This window comes from Coturnix japonica, chromosome 16 (genome assembly GCF_054131305.1).
Source record: "Coturnix japonica strain WE chromosome 16, WE-NBRP24, whole genome shotgun sequence".
Taxonomy (NCBI): domain Eukaryota; kingdom Metazoa; phylum Chordata; class Aves; order Galliformes; family Phasianidae; genus Coturnix; species Coturnix japonica.
In genome coordinates, this window is record NC_140678.1 from 14,395,648 (window position 1) to 14,416,152 (window position 20,505).

The following is a 20,505-nucleotide window of genomic DNA, read 5'->3' on the forward strand; positions in this document are numbered from 1 at the left end:
ACAACACCAAGTAGCAACTTCTAAGTGAAAAACTGTCGTAATATGCAAGCCATACCCTCACATCACATAGTATTTGATACTAGTGAAGGAATTAAAGTCCTCTGAACACGTAATCAGGTGCCTCAGATTTCTATACAGAATTAACAGCAAAAGGTTTTCAGTCTGGAAGAACACTTTTACCATGGCACTACTCAAACCTTCCACTCCACACCAGTAGAAAATCCAATTAGATTTAAGAAACATGGGAACGAGATAGATAATTCACAGCTATATTCTTTCTATCTTCCCTGCTTCAGCAATCCCTATAAGGCAGCCAGGAATCACTCCATCTACATCTAAATGGTAGATAAACAGTTCTCTAAGAAATTTCATTCCAACTCACAGTCCTCTTACTTTCAAAAGAAAGATAAAACCCTGGACAAGTTGATCACTTAAGTGTTGATATCTGTCTCTCTTATTCAGTTCTCTAAACAAAATATGAGGATTCCTACTTCTGTCCACACTTACTCTTTTGCATATAAAGTTCACTCATAAAGTTGTACAAATTTGCAGATTCAAGTTTCCATAAATATTCCATTAGCTTGAGGCTGTTTTTTTCTTTAACTGGTGAGCAATTAGCTAAAATCACATGCATTTTCTTTCTATCAAAAGCGACTTCTGCTGTATTTCATCATTGCTTTAGAATCCAGTTATGTCCATTCCATAATATGCATACTTTAAGTATTAGAAAAATAAATATAAGTCAAGACTTACTAGGGATTGGGTCACCACAACAATATATTCCATGGTGATTCTTGTACAGTCCTTTTATTACTACAACTATAGAAATGCAGAATTTTATAGCACCCACGTGCAGCCTGCATTACATACAGATTCACATGTACTGCATGGAAACAGCCTCTTAACTCATCTAAGGAGTTTTATATACAGCCCTCAACTGATTTAGAAGTCATACTGAAGAAACAGCAGTGGCATATTCCACCCCAAACCAGGTTTTGGTTTTGATTGCTGCTCCCAGCAACACTAGTGAGGGGAATATGATTTATAAGTAATCTAAACACTTTATGCTGAAAACAACAAGCAAGCACTAAAGCAAGATAAATAAGACTAGGGAGAAGATGTGTAATGTTCAGTCTAGAAGCTCCTTACACAGGAAGTAGGGAAAAAGCATTATTACAGAGCATAGGAAACAAGACCTAAAAGCTCAGAGAATGGTGTAAATACACTGAACTTGAAGCTGAGATAACCTAGCATCTCCTAAAACACTTTTGCTCATGCTACTTATATAACTAATTCTACAAAAGAACCAGCACAACATACCTGTGCTCATTGTTCTACTATGTATATTTAACATAGCTAAAGAATATATATTAAGCAGTTTTTGAAATTGGACGCTATTAATACTCACAAATAGAAGAAAATTTTAACATGATTGAATACTCAGTACTTCTTAACAGAAAACTTCATGCTGACATTGTGACTATCAGCTACCCATTTTAATTCCTATGTGGAGCATTGCTGTCATTAATTTTTAAATGAGAGCTTTGGTCATATGATTAGAACAAACCCACTACTATTCGGAGTATGGAGGAGTCCACATCCCTCCCTCAGTCTCTGGTAAGATGCTTATATGTGATGCCATTCAGTGGTCACATTAGGATTCAATATTTATGCCAAATAAAGGCAGCAGGGACAAATCATCCGAGAACAGCATCTCATCCAAAGAAGGCCTTGACTTTCTCCCTTGCACATATTTTGCAAGAGGAATACAAGAAAGGAAGGGAATACAGCTAAGTTTTACATTTTCCCTTCTACATTGTATATGCCTTCCGTAATTCTAGGAACACTGATGCTCAGCTGTGCCCAGAAGTGAAGTTAAATGCATCAGAGCTTATCCAAACCATTTTGCTCAAATATTGCCCATGAGCGAGCAATTAGCAGGTCGTCAACAATTTTGATAGTTGCTTCAGGAAAAACAAACAAACAAAAAAAAGCACTTGAGCAGCTGATGCTACTCAGAAGATCAGCAACAGCAGTTGAAACAATCCTAAAGAAACTGCTTTAAAACTATTACCAAATCTGCAAGTGCATCAACAGATGAGGAAAAAGCAGCAAAATGGAAAAAAATAGTGCAAAAAACTTTTATTCTTAAGCATTCAAAAATGAACAGCATAGGACCTTCTGAAAAAGGGATATTTACATAACAGTTACTTCTATTTACAGTTTAACACAGTGGCTTTTCTCCTTATACCATAAGGTACGCGCTTCACAGCCTTTTGCTTCCTATCCGGAATAGGAAGCAATTTATTGTTTTGGAAGACACCCTGTTCAACGATGGAAGAAACTGTACCTTTCTTTGGAGGTGGCTCTTCCACAGTAGGCTTATCTTCATCACTACTGCGCTTTCTTCCCACTTCCAACTCAGTTTTCTCTTGTTTCAGTGCTTTAACTGAAAGCACTGAAAATTGGCTGCTTTCAGTTCCTTTATTAGTGTTCTCTTCTGCCGGTTCTGCTTTAATGGTAGTTAAATGGTAGGTAGTCTTTTCCTGTATTGATATAAGATCAGTTACATTGAAGCTTAACAAAAGGAGCACTTAAGTCTCAGTAATCTTCTGTAGGCAAATATTTACACAAAACCATACAGCTAAAATATTTACCTGGTGACTCTATAGACATCAGTTACAAATCTCAATAGCAGACAGAACAAGTACACCTTCAGATAATGACAAGTGCAATACTCGATAGAGTATACAAGGGAAAGCAAGAGCCTAGCAGGTTACAAAGTAAAAGACTTGCACACAATCAAGAGTTTACCAGTTTATCAAAGAATTTCCTGTTTCCAAGAAGTCAACAAAATTACAAACATGGTCAAAAAGCAAATGGTCAGCTCTCATACAAGTTCATCACATCACACTTCTGCTAAGCTGCTAAAATCACTTTCATCGTGACAGATATAATCCAACCTTAAAGCTTAGTCAGCTCTGTCACGCATATTTTAGATTGTGTCCTTGACCACAAGTGAAGCTTCCTTACTTACAAGATGACGATTGTTAAGCCATGCTGGCACTGCCAAGGACTGATTATTCATCTTTAGTAGCTTATGAAAAGAAAAGCTTCAGAAGTGTTCAGGCCACACAATCTTACAGATAGAGTTGGAGCCTTGTTCTTGGAAGAAGTAATAGGTGAGAACATGACTACTCATCACAGTCAGCTTTAATACCATGGAAATACTAAGTTGCAGTGATGCAGACAGTCAAAGACTAAGAAGGGTCAAGTTGCTAAGCTTACAAGGTTAGAGATCTGAGTGACAGAATTAACTATAAATGTTTTCAGAGCTACTTCAGGCTACCAAACATCAAAAAATGAACAAAAACCACCAGAAGTGGTATGCACACATACTTAATCAAGCTAGTCTTCACATATTCAGTAGCTTGCAGTACATTAGTCAGGATAAAGTTTTATGGACTGCATAGAACGTGGAGATATCCTGACCATTCATACTCATACTTCCAGCTCTACTCAACATACTTTTACTGTTGCTCTTCCTCTGATGTAGGAGTGTGAGGCAGGAGTTAGTGGAACACGCTGATATTTTTGTTGTTTGTGTTAACAACAACTACCTTCAGATAAATTTGAATTGTTTACAATTTCAAGCGAGTACCAGCTACATACAGAAAATCAGTTTTCCAAAAATGTGTTGATTACAAGCATAGAATTAGTGTTTTTCTTTTTTTGTATAAGGCTATGGAGATGTGTAAAACTCACATAATCTTTTACTTTTTCTTCTAAATGAGATTTTAAGTCTTGTAGCTCTGTAATAATGTCATCTTTCTGCACCTTGATTGAGATTGGAAATAAAAAATAAAAAAAATTCAGTCATCAGTTTCTAATGTAGTGTTAAGTAGCTGAATTACACAATGCATTAAAGGCAAATTCAGTTAAGCTAAGCTCGGTAAGAAATCTATTAATTGAGCCTACTGGAATAGCATTTTAAGCTACCACAAGTTGGTATTAATTAATTAATTAATTAAAACAATTTTACACAACATCTTGATAAAGTTACCTCAGTTGCTTCTTTAACTTGCTCAACAGACTCATCCAATTTAATCATCTGCATTTCAAAGTCTTTAACACACAGAAAAGGTTGTATTACATAAGTAGCCAATAGATAGTTTATTAAGTAATCAATTTTTCCAGATATTCTAATGTTTAGGTAGCTTTTGAACAGATTAATTAATTTGCATGTGGTCTTCACTTATTGGGAGTGATTCAAAAGTTTTCTATATTTCTTGGAATGAAAACATTGCATCAACAAGACATAAAGAAGAGTAGAGATTACAATATAAAAGTAAAAATCAAGATATAGACTTTTAACCCCATACTTACGAAAGCGTAAAGCTGCTAGTTGCAGTTTAAAGGAGAGGGGAAAAAAAAAAAAGAAAAGAAATAACCAAAAACCGTGGAATTGCTGAACCTGAATATACACAAGGAACAAACTATCATTTATCTACAGGCTATGGTTCCAAAGGTAGAACATCTCCTCTAATTCCTACTCAAACTGGTTATTTCTCTTTTAGATTAATGAACTATTTCTGTCTTCTACCTTTCACATCGCATAACTCACCTTTGTTCTTCTGCATCAGCTCTTCTTCAGTTTTAAGTAGTTTGGTGTTTTTCTCTGTTAGCTCTTCTTTGGTCTCCATCAGTTCAAAGTTAGTTTTCTCCAGCTGCTTTTCAAACCAGCCAGTATCTTCCTTCGGGTCCTCCAGGGATACAATGGAACTATGTGCTGCCTCAGCTTGCTCTTTAATATCCATGACATCATAATGCACAGAATCAAGAATGCCCTCAGGATCAACACAGGTGTCAGGCACTATGCTATGTTCTCCACCCTGAAACGTAATTTATAATCAGTTAAAACTGGTGAATAGCTGACTACATAATAGCTGTTATTTCTACACATAGTCTGGATAGCCACTATGAAGACAGCCATACAAGAAGTTTTTAATTTCAGCTTCAAAACCCACCTCACAAATTCACATACAACATGACAGTGATTCATATGGGGGGAAGATAAGTGGCATTCTAGTAACAGCTAATATATTTTATAGTATTTGATGTTTGGTCACTACTTAAACCAGTTTTCAAGAAATTACAAAAGAGTTATTGCAGACTCCAATCCTGCTTTTAACCTCAAGAGTTTCACTAGGCAAACAATGTACAAGAACTGCCACTTCATGCAGCCATAGATTTCTGCTTTTTTTATGTTTTGAGTTTCCAGTTGCATTCAATGCAACTGATCATCATCTTTTCAGTTCTTTGTCTTGCAGCGCCACATCACCCTCATAGGCTGCTCCCTCTACTTTCACACTTAACCTCTTTCAGATAAGGCCACAATCCAAGGGCACACATCCATCAATTGTGCTTCAAACACAAACTCTCAGCACTTCAAAGTTTTCCATCAAGACTGTAGCACTGATCTGACAGCTTAACTTCTTCAGTGTTATATCATAGCACTCACTCCTACCTATTCCGCTTAACCCCCACTTTCCCACTGAAGCATCTGATGGCCATAACACAGCTTTTCAAACTCTTTACTGCTCCACTTCTTTTGTCAACACTTGAACTGGACAATATTCAAAATTACAACAGCAGCAACATATGGGGTAGCTGGATTTGCTTTCCTACATGGGATCATATTTTGAGAAGAGAGAAAAATTAAGTAAATAGCATAAAATCTCCTCCAGATGTAACAAGTGGCTTCTTGTTAGGTTGAATACTTTTTAGGAATGAGATTCTCAGAAGATGCTTCTGCCCTCACACCCCAAAGAAACACAAAGACCCCAGTAGAGATTTTTAGAAAACTCTGTAGGAAAATTAAGCTCAACTAAAACACTAAATTAAAAATCCTGACTGCTGTATGGAGACAAACACCCAGATTCACTACAGATACTACACAAATAGATTCATATTCTTAGAAGAACAGAATTTTTTCTTTAAATGCAAATCATAAGTACTGATCAACAAAATAGACTACAACATACTCACTTTTTGTGCAATAGCTGAGAATCTTAGCACATTGAGTGTTTCTTCATAGGTTGAAGCACACTGGCTGATGTTTGCTAACATGTGTATCTTCCCTTTTCCACTGAAGAATCCCTGAAGAAAGTGTGTTAACTTACTTTCACGAAACGGTATGTGCTGCTGCACCCTTTGAAGACAAAAACCACAACAAATCCCATTAGCAGAAGTTAACAGCTTCATTTCAATGTGAGAGCTATCCAAGTGGAAGACAACACATTAATAACTGCACTAGTCTTTAAATCATTTTGAGTTGTGGGTTGTTTTGAATTTAATCTTTTTGCTAGTTTGCAGACAGGTTGTATGATTGTTCCAGCTACTATGCAGCCATTATCTTCTTAGACAACCCACGAGAACATTTAAAACAAAAAGTACATTCAACATCCAGCCTAAGATAGGTCATACAGCCTCACGTTAGCTTAAATTCTCTCTCACCTTTCTCTTTCCCTTACCACATCTGGCAAACTGACCTATCTACTTCTAAGAAAACAGTACCCAACAAAATCAGAGATAACCACTCTCTCAGTATATTGTCTCTAGGAAAGGACAATAGTAAATACTTTGGAAATAAAGAAGCATATACTTATCACAACATCTCTGGTGTTTCCTAAACCAAGGTTAAGTCACTGAATCAAACAGCTGGTGATGTACAGAAAATTAGGAGAGAACTCCTAAAGCGTGACTAAACACACTGTTCTCTAGTGAGGTTACCTGCTGGACTCTTTACAGCTACTGAATTCTGCCAACAGAGCTAAAAGCTTCACATAGCTACACTCCTGTCACAACACACGTGACCCATAAGTAGCTTTAGTGCAGGAGTGGTAAATGAGTTCTTATTTTAAAGAAAATTACTATCAAAGTCATCACTACATTTCCCCCATATTGTTAAAATTTCAAGTGATCAGGACCAACAAATAAAACAGTTCTGAATAAATCAAAGCACTTTAAGCAGCAGCTAATTTTAAGGAATCCTTCTTCCCTAGAAAGGACAGACAGATAAGAGACTAATCCAGTAGCAAGGCCTATTTTCATCTACTTTTAAGCATAACAGAATTTGAATAGGCTACCAGGCACAGTGTGGCATTTCATGAACACAGAGCTCACCTAATCTTTGGGACAGAAAGACACCTTCAAATGAGAATCAGCAGAGAATTCTGCAATTATATCCAGCTGTGACTGTAAATAAATACTACATTGTTTAAAATACAGAAAGCTCTGTCTGCACTCATTTAGAGCACAACCTCAGACAGAAGTAGCAAGCAGGCTTTCTTCTCTCTGAATTTGGTTAGCTAGATCAGAAAGAATGATGAAGTTGCATCAAGGTTTGGAAAAATATATATATATATATGTATATATGTAATTATATATATCTATATGTATATATGTAATTATATATATCTATATATAATTTTTCTTTTCCAAATTATATATATATAATATATATATTCTGACCATGTCTCTTGGCTAGGACAAAGCACAGCAATATCCCTGAGGAAAACTGTTACAGCAGAACTAAATGATAAATGCAACTAACTAACAAAGGAGGAAAAGGTCTAACATTTCACACATTTAAAGTGAAAATAGTGAAAACAAATTTTATAATCTGCCCCAGGACTTGTTTGAGAAGGCAAGGCCAGAAAAAAAAAAACAAAAAAACCACAACGCTAATTTGCTTAAGTCTATGATAACACATTCAGAAATTTAGAACTGGAATGGTTTTATTTGAAAAAACAAACAAACAAACAAAAAACAACAACAAAAAGAAGGCAAGTTTATAGATCACTTTCTTAGATCATTAAGTCTTCACACATCTGCAGAAGCCTACAGATAGTTTTCACTCATAACATAGTTTCGTACTCTGCATTTTAAACAATAGTTTAAACATTGTACATGATATCTGAAATCTACAACTAGTTTACAGTTTGTACAAGGACTTACTTTGACTGCTGACTGATCTTGAGTGCACTAATACACTTGCTTAGAGTTAGGAGAGATGCATTGATATTTCCACTCTCTTTCAGTCTGTCACCTTCATTGCACGTCTTGGTATTCCTTTCTGAACCAGCAAGATCACACAGTGATAATCTGAAGGCAGATAAGGAAAATTAAGTTTTCTTGCCTTTGAATGTACATTGATTATTTATCATTTCCAACACAACCACTCCTCCTAGAGGAACAATTTCTTGAACCCTTTCATGCTTTTTAATGTTGCTTTCCTAGTGAAGTTGCACACTACTTCCTGCCAAACTCTTTTCCAACACAGCTTCCATTTTTCTGCCATATTCTTCCTTCTGAGGATTTACATTAGTTCAGAAGTTGAGTGAGAAGGATAAAGGAACACTGTGTGGAACAGTGGGCACAAGATATAGAACAGCATTACAACTTGATGGTTTAGTACTGCATAATGACAGGAAATGGGGAACCACCACTCATACAGGAGGCTGTATCAGGGAACCTAGTGTCCGTAGCCCAATATCAATACATCAATACTGAAAGTAACTGACAATTTCATCCTAAAAGAAGAAGGGAACTCAGCTCTGAACTTACTCATTGACTCGTGTCACTCGTGGCATTTCAAGGTCTTCAATTCTTAGTACCTTAATTGAAAATATACTGTGGCTAAAAGGAGAAATGAAGCAAGGTCAATAGCCAGAAATACACACATTTTCTAAAATCTGTAACATCTGTTCAAAACACTGCTGGATTTATTCCAGATTCAATTAACAATAATTCTACTAGATGCATTAAACCTTTTAAAGAGACATTCCGTCTTGGTTTATTTTGCTTTTCTTCCCCCTCATGAACCACCATTACTTACATGGAAGAAGGCTTAGTTATTTTGTTGAGAGTTTTTGATAAAACACTTAGCTTTTGTATGCACTTATCTGCTTGAAGGACTAATCCTTCTAGTTCAAAGCACTAGAATCACAAACTGTCACAAATTATCACATGGAACACTAGATATCAAGCCTTTTTAAAGCCTCTTCCCCGAAAAAAAGCCATAAACAATATTTTCATTCATCCCTCTTCCCCACACTATGTTACACCCAATGTTAGTGAAAGTTTCCCACCTTCAGCTGGAGCAAGTATTTAGCTTTGTGCTTGCAAAACTCTGGTGTTTCTGTCCCAGTTTAAAAAGTCTGAAAGCTTCTTTAGAATCAGAAATCTGAACCCACTGCAAACCTTTCAAAAGAAGGAAAAGTGATTTTTGCAAGCTTCGCTAGCAAAAGAGAAAGTGAACAAGAAATAAGGTATACAAACTAAGAACATTTAGTTAAGACAATAACATACTTCATTAACTCTGCCTCAAACATACGACAAGCTGATGGCAGATAAGACTAAGATTCTTCCTCCCACAGAAAAGGGCAAGGTATAGTATAGCACAACAGTTTATCCTACCAGTATACTAAAGTATGTTCCATCCAAATTAAGCAAGCAGCCTTAGTACTGAAAGTACAAAAGCTAAGTTCTTAAACTACAGAAGCCGAAAGTTTGTATTCATTGGTGCAGAAGTCAATCTGAGAAGTTTTTTGTTTTAGCTTGTAGTTTTTATTGGGGATGGGTTATCTGGATTTTGTCTGCATTATAACGACTGTATGGCTCTCATTTTCAAGGATGATGAAGGCAGTGGAGTTCACACAGGCTTTATGGGCAAAGTACAGGAATAAGGAGAATACTGTTGAAGATGCAGATACGTACATGTAGCTTGTTGCCTTCACATTCAAGCAGACACTTCTAGAGCTACACTGAACACATTTAAGAGTTTTCTATCTCAGAAGAAACATGTTACACTATTCCATGACAAGCTTGGCAGTTTGCAAAGTATTCTAGTTACCTTTTATGTAAGAATATCCCTTGATGTCTTGAGCAAGGCAAAGTGTCATTTTTTTTTCTGTCATTTGATAAAGGAGCCAGTAAATCATAAAAACATTCATTGTAAATCTCAAAAAATGAAACCCAGAGAACTTCACAAAATCATCTATAGATAATCTGCTAAGTTGGTCTGATCCTTCTGAGAGATTTTCTGGACCTGCAAAGTAGAAAATATTACAAGTCAATGTAGAGACAGTAAAACTAGCTGCATTTAAAAATAAGTAATAGTTAAGCTTACAGCTTAAAACTTTTCCCAGAACATAAACACAGAGAATCCCCACCTCTCATACAAACACCAAGTATCTGGAAGTCAAGACGCTTGCCCTACACATTTGCAAAGACACGCCTGCTATAAAGCTTGCTTTTTCACTTCCAAAACCCAATCTAACATCTATAGTTGGGTTAGAAATATTCAGAACTCTTCAGTCTTTACAGTATAGAGAACTGAACTAGTAAGGACACTTCGTTCTGACTTTTTAGGGAAAAAAAAGTATTTAGTGAGTTCTTAAGTGCCCTAAAGGCCTGTCGGAAAACCACTAGGGATCTTATCACAAATCATACTCTTTTTCTTTGTTTTACTTTCACCTCATAAAACCAGGTTATAATAGATGTCCCAGTAGTCTCCTAGCCATTTTATTCCTTCTGTTTTCTGCCCAGATGTCCTGCCCATTATTCCGTTCTGTTACAAATAAAAGCTAAATAATCCTTTTATTATCAGCATTAGCCAATAAAGCCAGTCGTTGACCTTACAGAAGCTTTTCTAATTGCTACTGTTTAATATAAAACATACCCTTAGAATCAGCTGGGGATTTGTCATTAGTGCTGTTGTGATGGTCTACCTACGAAAGAAAACAGAGACTTTAGGATTTATTATTGATGTACAGCACCAATACACCACTGGTTGCTTTTATTTATTTATTTATTTATTTATTTATTTATTTTAAAAGCAGCTGTATTGCTCTACCAGAAAACAATACAGTATAGTTCCAAGGTGCCAACACAAAAATCCTGGCTACACATTTTGACTGGTTTCACCTTACTACTCATTTCTGACAATTCCTTTACTATAAGATCTGATGCATTTCAGCTTCCTGATTCAGAAAGAAAAAGAACAAATAGGGAGAGAATCCCCAACAGGAAAAGGAGTTATTTAATAAGATGATTTTCAATAGCCCATTTATAATCTGCATTTTACCCTTCATGAATCTTGGACTCCTGAAATATTTTTCTTATTGGGATTTTCTTAATTCAGGACTTCCATATCCTATGGCTTATTAGGTCAACTCTCAGAAAAGGAAGTTAAGGTAGAATACTTGATCACTTAATGTAGATAAGCAGCTTATTATTTCTTAACTCAGGCTATCAAAGTGTTACACAAATGAAGTTATGACTAAATTTTGTAAATATAATATTTTTAAGTAGTTTGGTCATAGAAAATACAGAATAGCTCCCAACATGTAGATCTCATGATGTTCATAGATGTATACTCAGTTCCCAGGCTTCAGGTTGTGTTGCTTTTTTATAGAGCACAAAAGTAGAAAGAAATTCTCATCTACTGAAGAGGAGTAATCTCACCTACCAGATACAGTATGCTTAGAAGTAAAACTTTTAACATAGAAGTTTTCATCTACATGACACTCACCCAGATCTGGCTTTGTATAGTCAGCAAAGCTTGTACCTACTTAGCTTATAAGGTCAAGTATTTTACCTAGGAACACGGGTCTTGAAACTAGAGGAGGCACCTATATCGCACGATCACATCTTAACTCTCTAATGGAGTAGGATGAGATCAGCATATAGCTGTTCACTGCATTTTCTTTCCACATACTCACTAAACCTAGAACAGTTTTACACATCTTTGGTTCATGTAGAAGACAGGTGTTGTTTTTCCCCGAAATACTTAAATATCATTGGAGCCAGACTTCATACTCAGCTGTGCTCTTGAAATAATTCAGAAGGAATTTTACTGCCACCTGCCTTTCACACTGTGAAGTCCACACTTAACCACCTCATCAGTAAGATCAAGTTAACATACTCCACAACTAAAATACCCCAGTGTGGTGTAGCACACCACTAATAAGATGCTTCATTCTTTTTCAGCAGGAACAGAAAGACAAATAGAAAACTGTGTGTAAATACAGAACCCTCTTGCATTACAGAATGGAAAGGATAACACTGAACTATCACAAGATGCATGTACTCATCATTTCTTTATGAAGTAGTTTCCTACCTCTTTTGTCAGAAGAAGCAACGAATTTTTAAGAGCAATTTCTTCTCTCACTTTGTCATTAGTCAGTTTTACGTAATCTCTCCACCGAATAGGTTTCAGATCCATTTTTGTGTATAGCCTTCCTCCAACAGTTTTAAACAACATATCCATCGTCCTTGGCAAAATACCAACATCATATTCTGTCCCTGTAAGCAATACACAAAAGAAGGGCCAGGTTACTATTGTAAGCAACATATAAACATAAATGAAGACAAAGATAACTGATTCTAATCTCAAAGTATACACAAAGAATTTAGAGGCCAGTTACAGTCTGAAGCAATGTTTGCAGTGTTACTAGACTGTTCCCTGAAAAATACTGGCTTTAAGCAACAGCTCACATCCCATTCCTTAGACATTACAGGGCATCACTTTAAAACAGCCAGAATATTCTGCATAAGCTTAGCCTTAAGAAGAAAAAATAACAGCAAACTCCCACATTTAACAGACGTGCAGATTTTCAACTGTTTACCAGGCTCCCTTCCCGCTCTGAAACAACCCTGAAATAACAACCAGAGTGATGTCTCTGCTACAACATTCCCTTCGTCCCACAAACCCTATTTAGAAATATCTACAAGTCTCATAAAAACTGTTAGAGTAACTCAGCTCCTTTCCCATTGCCTTTTCTTGGAGCACACAACTACCTCCACATCTTGCCTACTTCACGCCTTAGTTTTTCCACTGTCACTAAATACCAAGCAAGCTTCAGTGTTTTAAAGTCAGTCATGAACACAAGAGAGGACAATACGCAGAAGAATTTCTATAGTGCTGTATGGAAGGTGCATAGAAAGATAATTTTTGAACATACTACCCTGTTGATTCTTAATATTTAAGTCCTAAAAAGGTATTACTATGGGAAAGTCTTCAGCTCCACGCATATAGAACTATTGGAAATACATAGTAACAGAACACTAAATAACAGAAATAAGGAGAACTTGTTTCCTGTGAACCCAATCGTTTCATTTGTTATGACAATATTAAACATAAAAAACAACTGCTCCCAGCCAGAAAGGACACTTATGTATTATTTCTGTACTACTAAAGCTCAGGGAACACAATCTTCTATGCTGCTGTTATTACTAAAATCAGAAATTTGAAAAAAGATTGAAATACCTTGATCAAATGTTTCAGAATTATTAATTTCTGCCTACAATAAATCAAACAAACTCAGACATACTTTGCCTTCAAATAAAGAACAGCATTTAAGATGCACGCATTTATAGTAGGAACAAAAACCAAAGTTATTGTAGTGTATGCTGTCTTACACACTTGTAAATTTAGTAATATTTGTTATGGAAGAAGACGACTTTTCAAGGCTACTAGTATTCAAAAGAAGGCAACGTACAAGGCCTGTTGAGTAACTAGGTAAGAAGTCATAACATCTCTCTCTTCTAGAAGTAGTTCTCACTTTAAGAAATTAATTCAAGGAAAAAGCATTTCTGCTCATACCTTGGAATGTGTAAGTTTTCCCAGCATTTGTAACGCCATACGTAAAAACAAGGCAATTACATCCTTCTAAGAACTCTTTCACTGGTTGCTTCACAGTACCTTCAAAGAATTCTTCTTGAGTTGCTTCAGGTCCAAACACCTGAATGTTACCAAGAAGCTGGTTAATCTCTTTATTTTGTTTAAGCAATATTTAGGTACTTGTAAGGAGTCAGATACACGTTGATAATTCTAAAGACAGTTAAGAAAAACTTGTTTGCTTTATATGAAGTAACAGAAGACAAGCAACTTTTTCCATAAATAACTTAAAATCATTTAAAGACAATTAATTTACCTGTGAAAAGGTGAACTTCTGTGTTGCCTGTCCTAAAGTTTTATCGCTCATTCTTCCCAATGAGCTCTTAGGGGACTTCAGTATAATGCTTGTTGAGTCCTCAAGTGAAACACATCCCTATTACAAGGAAGCACAAGTAATGCAGGCATGAAAAAAGTTTTAAAAGGTCATCTTACAGGAAAGAAAACATATATACTTTAAGGGTTGTTTTTTTGTTTATGATTAAATAAATGCCTTACCTGTGACCCATTTGCTCTCTCCCGTGCCGTAAAGGGTTTAATACGCAGGCAAACTTGTATGTGTCCCCTAGGCTCCAAACTAGACCTCTAAAATTAAAGAGCTGGAAGTTAGAAATCTGACTAGATCCTCTGTTTGATGATTAGCACATTAAAGCAGCATTATTTTCATCATCCTATTGTAACAGACTCATTTGTTAACACAGGAAGTAATAATATTTTACTGTTTTCACAAGTGCTTTGGACCCTGCTAAACTTCTTAGTCAGAGCCTAGAATTTCAGAACAAGTACTACTGCAACACACTCCTGTACTGCATTCAGGCCAACTATAAACAAAAGTACTCCATTATTGTGCTTCTGAGACAATGTTAGCTTCATCCACTGATACCGGTGCTCCTCATAAGGTATCAAAGCAACACCACACATCTTGGTCTAGTCTATGCGCAGTCTAAAAGCATAGTGAAGATGATTTTCATCTTCTCTGTAAGATTCTAATGCTTCTTATAAAGAAAAGAATTAAGTTTATTTTTTTTTGGAGAAACAAGCTGCCTTTGTGGTCCTGAGGGCCCCTTTTTGTCACCTGTTGGGCACAGCAAGAGAGCTTTTCTTGTACAAATCTATGCCCTGTGTACCTTTCTCGATCCCAAAACCTAGAGTTGTGGTGCAGACACTGGATGCTGACCAGAGCAGTAAAAGAACAGAAGAGGGGAAAAGCAGATACAGGTAAGACACCTAAAAGAAAGAAAAAGAGCAGAAGAGAAGGAAGGATACGGTTAAGAACAAAGGACAGAAGATGGAAAGTGCTATAGAGGATCGGACTGGACATGAGCAGATCAGAGCTACACCAAGGTGTGGCTTCTCCCTGTGTCCCTATCCACCACTGGCAACATCCCCCAATGACAGGGATGCTGCTGCCCCAGCAGCTGATGGGGTTGTGGTCTGGGGTTATGTTCTATGCAGAGCCTCCACAACCTGCTACAGACCCCCAGTTCCCTGACATTTCTTTTTTTTCCAGGTGCCTGCACACAAGGAACAGGTGTTCCCCATGCCCTGCATGCTGGTAATTAGTGTGGGCAATTACTGTGTGGGAATTGGGGGAGGGAAATTCAGGGGTGGGATAGTGAGGATGAATTGGAGGGGGCTGGGAAATTGTTTGGGTGGGATTGTAGAGATCAGATATGACTGCTAGGATGGGGGATATTTGGTTGGAAATACTGTCATTTCTATTACTCATCGCTTTGTATGATAAGTTATTAAATGCTTTATGTTCCCTCTGCTACATCTTGCTTGCAGTCATTTGTGCAGTGACAAAGGTCCTCAGCTCTACATGCCCCTCCAGGGCAGGATGGAGCACCACAGATGGCAGTGTTCCACAGCTGCCACCAGCAGCCCCAGCTCGTCCCTCCACACCTGAGGTGTGAGTGGCTGTGAGAGGAATGAATGTCTCTGTGGAAGTGCAGCTCATTCCTCCCCTCTGATGGGGGCAGAAGGCATCTGCATTTCCCTCATGGCTTTTATTTCCTGTGTTACTGTGGGAAATGAGCTGAGCCACTGTGGCTCTCTACTATGGCAAGCTCTGCAGCTCTGCCACTGTCTTTATACTCAGCTGTTCCTGTGTGTAATGCTCCACACTTGGACCCTGCAGAGCCCAAAGGCCTCCTTGGCTGCTGTTACTCACCTGGACATTGAGGGTGCTGTGTCTCCAGTCTGTACCTGCTTCCAGGTGTCACTTGCAAGACACTGCGAGTCCACCTGGTTGGAACTGCAGTCAACAAACACAAATGTGAAAGAAATAAGAAAGGATTCTTTCATTTCACAGGCTTTCATCTCCATTGAAAGATGTTCTGCTGTGCAGCACAGCTGGGAGCATTTCATATGTGCAAAAAAGGGGGATAGGCCCTGGCTGTGCCGGGCCCCAAAGCAGCCCCGACTGTGCTGGGTTCCCCTCTCACCTGGGCCCTGCAGTGGCCTCAGCTGTGCCTGGTCCCCCTCTGCTCTGGGCCCTGAGCTGGCCCCAGCTGTGCCTGGTCCTCCTCCATCCTGGGCCCCAAGGCCCTGCCTCTGCCTGCTCCCCCTCTGCTCTGGGCCCTGAGCTGGCCCTAACTGTGCCAGGCCCCCCTCTGGCACAGGCCCTGCCTCAAGCCCCGCCCCCTGTGGGCAGCAGTGCTAGTGCCTGTTGGTTTTGCTCTCTTCCCTCTTCTTTCCCTGTTCTCTTCACAAATGCTTTCAGATCCCCCAGGATGACGTGCACTGACACTGCTGCCTTCTTCCTGCACAAACTTTCTGGGCAGCTCAGCTTTTTCTACAGAGCAGCGTGCCTTTGGAAGTGCTTGGAGGATGTAAACTAACAGCAAGAGAACACTGAGCTCTTCTGGGTCTTTCTAGGAATGGCAAAGAGACAGGAGAGAGTGCTCAGCCTCGAGTGGTTGCTTGTATGCAGAAATCACAGTTGTCAACATCTGTGCTGTTTTGCTGTAGGCAGTAGTGTGTGACAAGAAGCCTACAATTATCAATTTAGTGAACGTAATTAATTGTAACAGTTCCCCTTTCTTCTTCCCATGACACTTGGGTTATGGAGTTCTTCTATGCTATGTGCCGGTGTAATACCTCTGAGCCACAGCACTGTTGCGTTTAGCAAAGCTCATGGCAACAGGCTTTGGCCAACCTCAGAGCTACGTAGATGATGAGAAGATATCCGATGATAGGAGGGAAAATGAACAAGCTCCAAGGTAAGTGTTGTTTTTTCCTTCTAGTCAGCACGTCATCGCTAAATCTTCCATGCTGTGACTTTTATCTTGATAGTGATGATCCCTTAACCTCACACCTTTAGCACAGCACTTTCTGTGGAGATTCCCACCAGTGACAAAGTATTAGTGCCGCTTTTCTGCCTGTTTCTTTTTTGTCTGTATTTTCCAGAATGTGGGTATTTCTAAATAGGGCTGCATGAAGGGGTGTGTGTGTGATGGAAGAGTGAAGGAAGTCCACTGCAGATCTGTGCTTACTGCAGAAATGGCACCATGCTGTAGCAGCAAAAAGGCAAGTGGTAGGAACTACACTTGAAGAGTGGAAGTTGGTGGTTGGCTGCGCTCAAATCTTCCTCCCAGGAGATGCTCTTCAAGTATTGCTTGTTCCTTTCTGCCAGAAGCTGACACAAGTGGTCTTCCAGCCAAGAGCAGCCTTGCGGAAAGTCTGGGGAGGACTGCAGCCTGTGACGTGGCACCCAGGAGAGGTACAGATGCACAACAGGCATCAGGGTTTGATTCAATGTCTTTCTAGTTAGGCTTTCTGTCCATTCTTTCTTCATACTCCTTTTGCTGCGTTTTGCGTGAGGTCTTCATCCCTGGGATTTACAATTACCTTCCCTGTCCAGATTTGAAATGCAAACCCACCCTTCAGCTCAGATCCTAAGATCCGCTACTGTGAACACGCAAGATGAGATTTCCTAGTATTGTGGCCCATTTTGCTACAGAAATTAGCGTTGGTCGCTCTTTAAATCTTACTGCTTCTCCTTTCTTGATTATAACAGATGTATGCCTGGAGCCAAATGGAAACATCTATGCGAAAGTGGTGCAGGAAGTGCTTTCAGAGAAAGCTCATCTTCAGGCTGGAGGGCTTCCTGTAACAGCAGGTCCCAGCTCTGTCTCCAAGACCCTGGCTGGGTGTAAACGCAAGGGTTTGGACAAAGAGAAACAGACTGCAGCGCAGTTGCCTGCTACCAAAAGAGCCAGATGCCAGAACAGAGACAGTGTGCCGGCCCCAGCAGCACACCCTGGGCCTGCCCCAGCACTGAGCTCCAAGCAAAGAGGTAAGAAGGTGCTGCGGTACCGTCCTGGTGAAGTGCAACACATTGAGTTTGCTTAGGGCTTGCTTTTTCCTGCTCTGTAGAGGGGATAAGAGTTGAAGGCTACAAAGTCCAAAGGCAGTGAGGTGCCAGAATACCTAAATGCATCTCTTTCTGTTAATTTCACAGTGGTCTTCTGTATGTCCCCCTGGAAATGTCTGAGAGGCTTCCTAGTCCCATTTGCTTTGTCATTGGACTGCCATTTGTTTTCACAGCACCCATGTTTCTGCAGTTTTGCTGTTAACAAAATGAATTCATTGGTATTCTTGCTTTATAGAAAGAAGACAACGACAAAAAGAAAGGAGAAGAAAATTGAAAAAGGCTTCTCAGAGAGCTGCACATATAGAGGTGAGTCCTTGGTGAACACAGACACACATTCTCTTGTTGGTCTCAGTGCCTCCATCTGTCAGATATGAAAGAGATGGTAAAATCCTGAGGGAAGCAATGGAATAGAAAAGCAGCCAGCTGTGTGTTTGAGGAAATGACACTGTCAGTGAGAGCTGCCATGGGGAGCTTGGACGCCTTCCTCTGGCTTGAGAAGGATGTGGTTGGTAACAGCCAGAAGGTTTTGCTGTGATAAAGAAGCTTGCCATGTCGGGCACTGCAACCTTTGAAACAGCCTTTCCACGACAGAGCATAGGCAGTGTGTCCTGGGAAGTAGTGTCAGTGACCTGAATGAAAGGAACATGCTGTTCCACACGGGGCCATTCTGGATGTTTACTGGTCAGAATTTCTTCATGAGATCTCCCTAGATTGTTTCTGTTCTACTTCTACGTTTCCTTTCTTTCCAGTTCTCCGCAGCGATGAACAGCCTTGCAGAGATGATGCAGAAGCTGCAGCTGAAAGACTGAGAGGAGAAACATCACAAGGCAGCGGCTGCAGTGCGCGGTGTTTCAGTTGCTGCCCAACTCAGTACTTGTAGTTTGATTGCAGTCAATCAATAAACCATCACAATTAGAGATTCACAAAGAGCGCACAGCCTGATTTGTCCAGTGACACTCCATGAGCTGCTGCATGACTTTTGGTCCAGAGTTGCATCTACCATCTTCGGTCCACTATGCATCTTTGGCCCACCACAGCCCATCCCAGCACTGTTCTTCCTTTGCACACCCATGTGCCCACACAACATTGCATGCCCTTGTACTGATAATTGCTGCTATTCCTTCCAAGATTCAAGACTCTGCACTTGCTTTTGTTAAACCACTTCTTGTTTATTAGTGCCCAGCTCTCCAGTCTGTCCAGGTCTTGCTGAATGGCAGCACAGACTTCAGGTGTGTCAGCCATTCCTCCCAGCTATGTATCATAGGTGTACTTACTGAGCGTGGACACTATCCCCTCATCAAGGTCATCAGTGAAGATACTGAACAAGACCAGACACATCAACAAACCCCGGGGAACACACGTCTATAACTGGACGCTGTGCTGGTGATCAAAACCCTCTGAGCTTGGCCAGTCAGACAGTTCTCAGCCCAGCTTACCATCCACTCATCTATTCCACACTTTCTCAGCTTTGTTACCAGGATGTCATGTGAGACAGTATCAAAAGCCTTGCTGAAGTCAAGGTAGATGACATCCACTGCTCTCCCCACATCTACCCAGTTGGTGATGCCATCACAGAAGGCTGCAGGGTTGGCTGAGCATGACATTTCCCCGGTGAATCCAAGCTGTCTACTGCTGGTAAACTTCTTCCCTTCCAGTTGCCTGGAGATGGCATCCAGACCAAGCTGTTCCACCACCTTTCCAGGGAGAGGTGAGACTGACTGCCCTGCAGTTTACCGGATCCTCCTCCTTGCCCTTTCTGAAGACTGCAGTGTCACAGGCTCTCCTCCAGCTTTCAGGCACTTCTCCAAGACCTGTCAAAGATGATAAAGAGTTTGACAATCACCTCTGCCAGCTCCCTCCACACATGTGGATGCATCCCATCAGAGTCTATGGATTGTGCATGCTGATCCCAACCAGATGCTCTCAGATCACCCCCTCCTCACCCAGAGGGAAGCTCTCCATTTCTCAAGCTCTCTCTCTTCCCTCCAGGGCCCAGGAGTCCCAAGGGGCAGTCACTGAAGTGAAAAACAAAGTAAAGAAGGTGTTCAACATCTTCACCATCTCAGCATCACCCATTTCCAGGACACCCCCCTTCCCTATTTCCTTCTCTTAGGGATGCACCAATCCTGAGCTCCGAAGAAGCGCTATTTAAATGCTGCCCAGCTCTCATGGCCCCCTTACCTTTGAGCACTCTAGCCTGTGAGATTCCTCCAAGTAGGCAACAGCAAAAAATCAAAGTAGGCTCTCTGGAAGTCCAGGGCCAAATTAGTTCTAGGCACATTGTTACCTCCACAGGTTAGCTGGGTGCCTGGCACTGACCCCTTCCAATCCAGTACTTTCGACCCCAAGTTGCTGGCTCCAGGGGGTGTCTCTACTGCAGTTCTGG

At 39.8% G+C, this 20,505-nt stretch overlaps 3 long non-coding RNA genes across 3 annotated transcripts; 1 reads left to right on the top strand and 2 right to left on the bottom strand.

Annotated features, from left to right (window-relative positions):
* Positions 1–5,826: 5,826 nt before the first annotated feature.
* LOC146758272 (uncharacterized) lies at positions 5,827–8,699 on the bottom strand. The gene is made up of 3 exons (XR_014934956.1): positions 8,629–8,699; positions 8,020–8,166; positions 5,827–6,211 (listed from the first exon to the last, which is right to left on the bottom strand). It is a non-coding gene; the product is annotated as an uncharacterized LOC146758272 (long non-coding RNA).
* Positions 8,700–13,633: 4,934 nt separating this feature from the next.
* On the bottom strand, positions 13,634–16,033 carry LOC146758273 (uncharacterized). The gene is made up of 4 exons (XR_014934955.1): positions 15,915–16,033; positions 14,240–14,326; positions 14,001–14,117; positions 13,634–13,808 (listed from the first exon to the last, which is right to left on the bottom strand). It is a non-coding gene; the product is annotated as an uncharacterized LOC146758273 (long non-coding RNA).
* A 785-nt stretch (positions 16,034–16,818) lies between these two features.
* LOC146758274 (uncharacterized) lies at positions 16,819–18,386 on the top strand. The gene is made up of 3 exons (XR_014934909.1): positions 16,819–17,465; positions 17,763–18,041; positions 18,355–18,386. It is a non-coding gene; the product is annotated as an uncharacterized LOC146758274 (long non-coding RNA).
* The last annotated feature ends 2,119 nt before the right edge of the window (positions 18,387–20,505 follow it).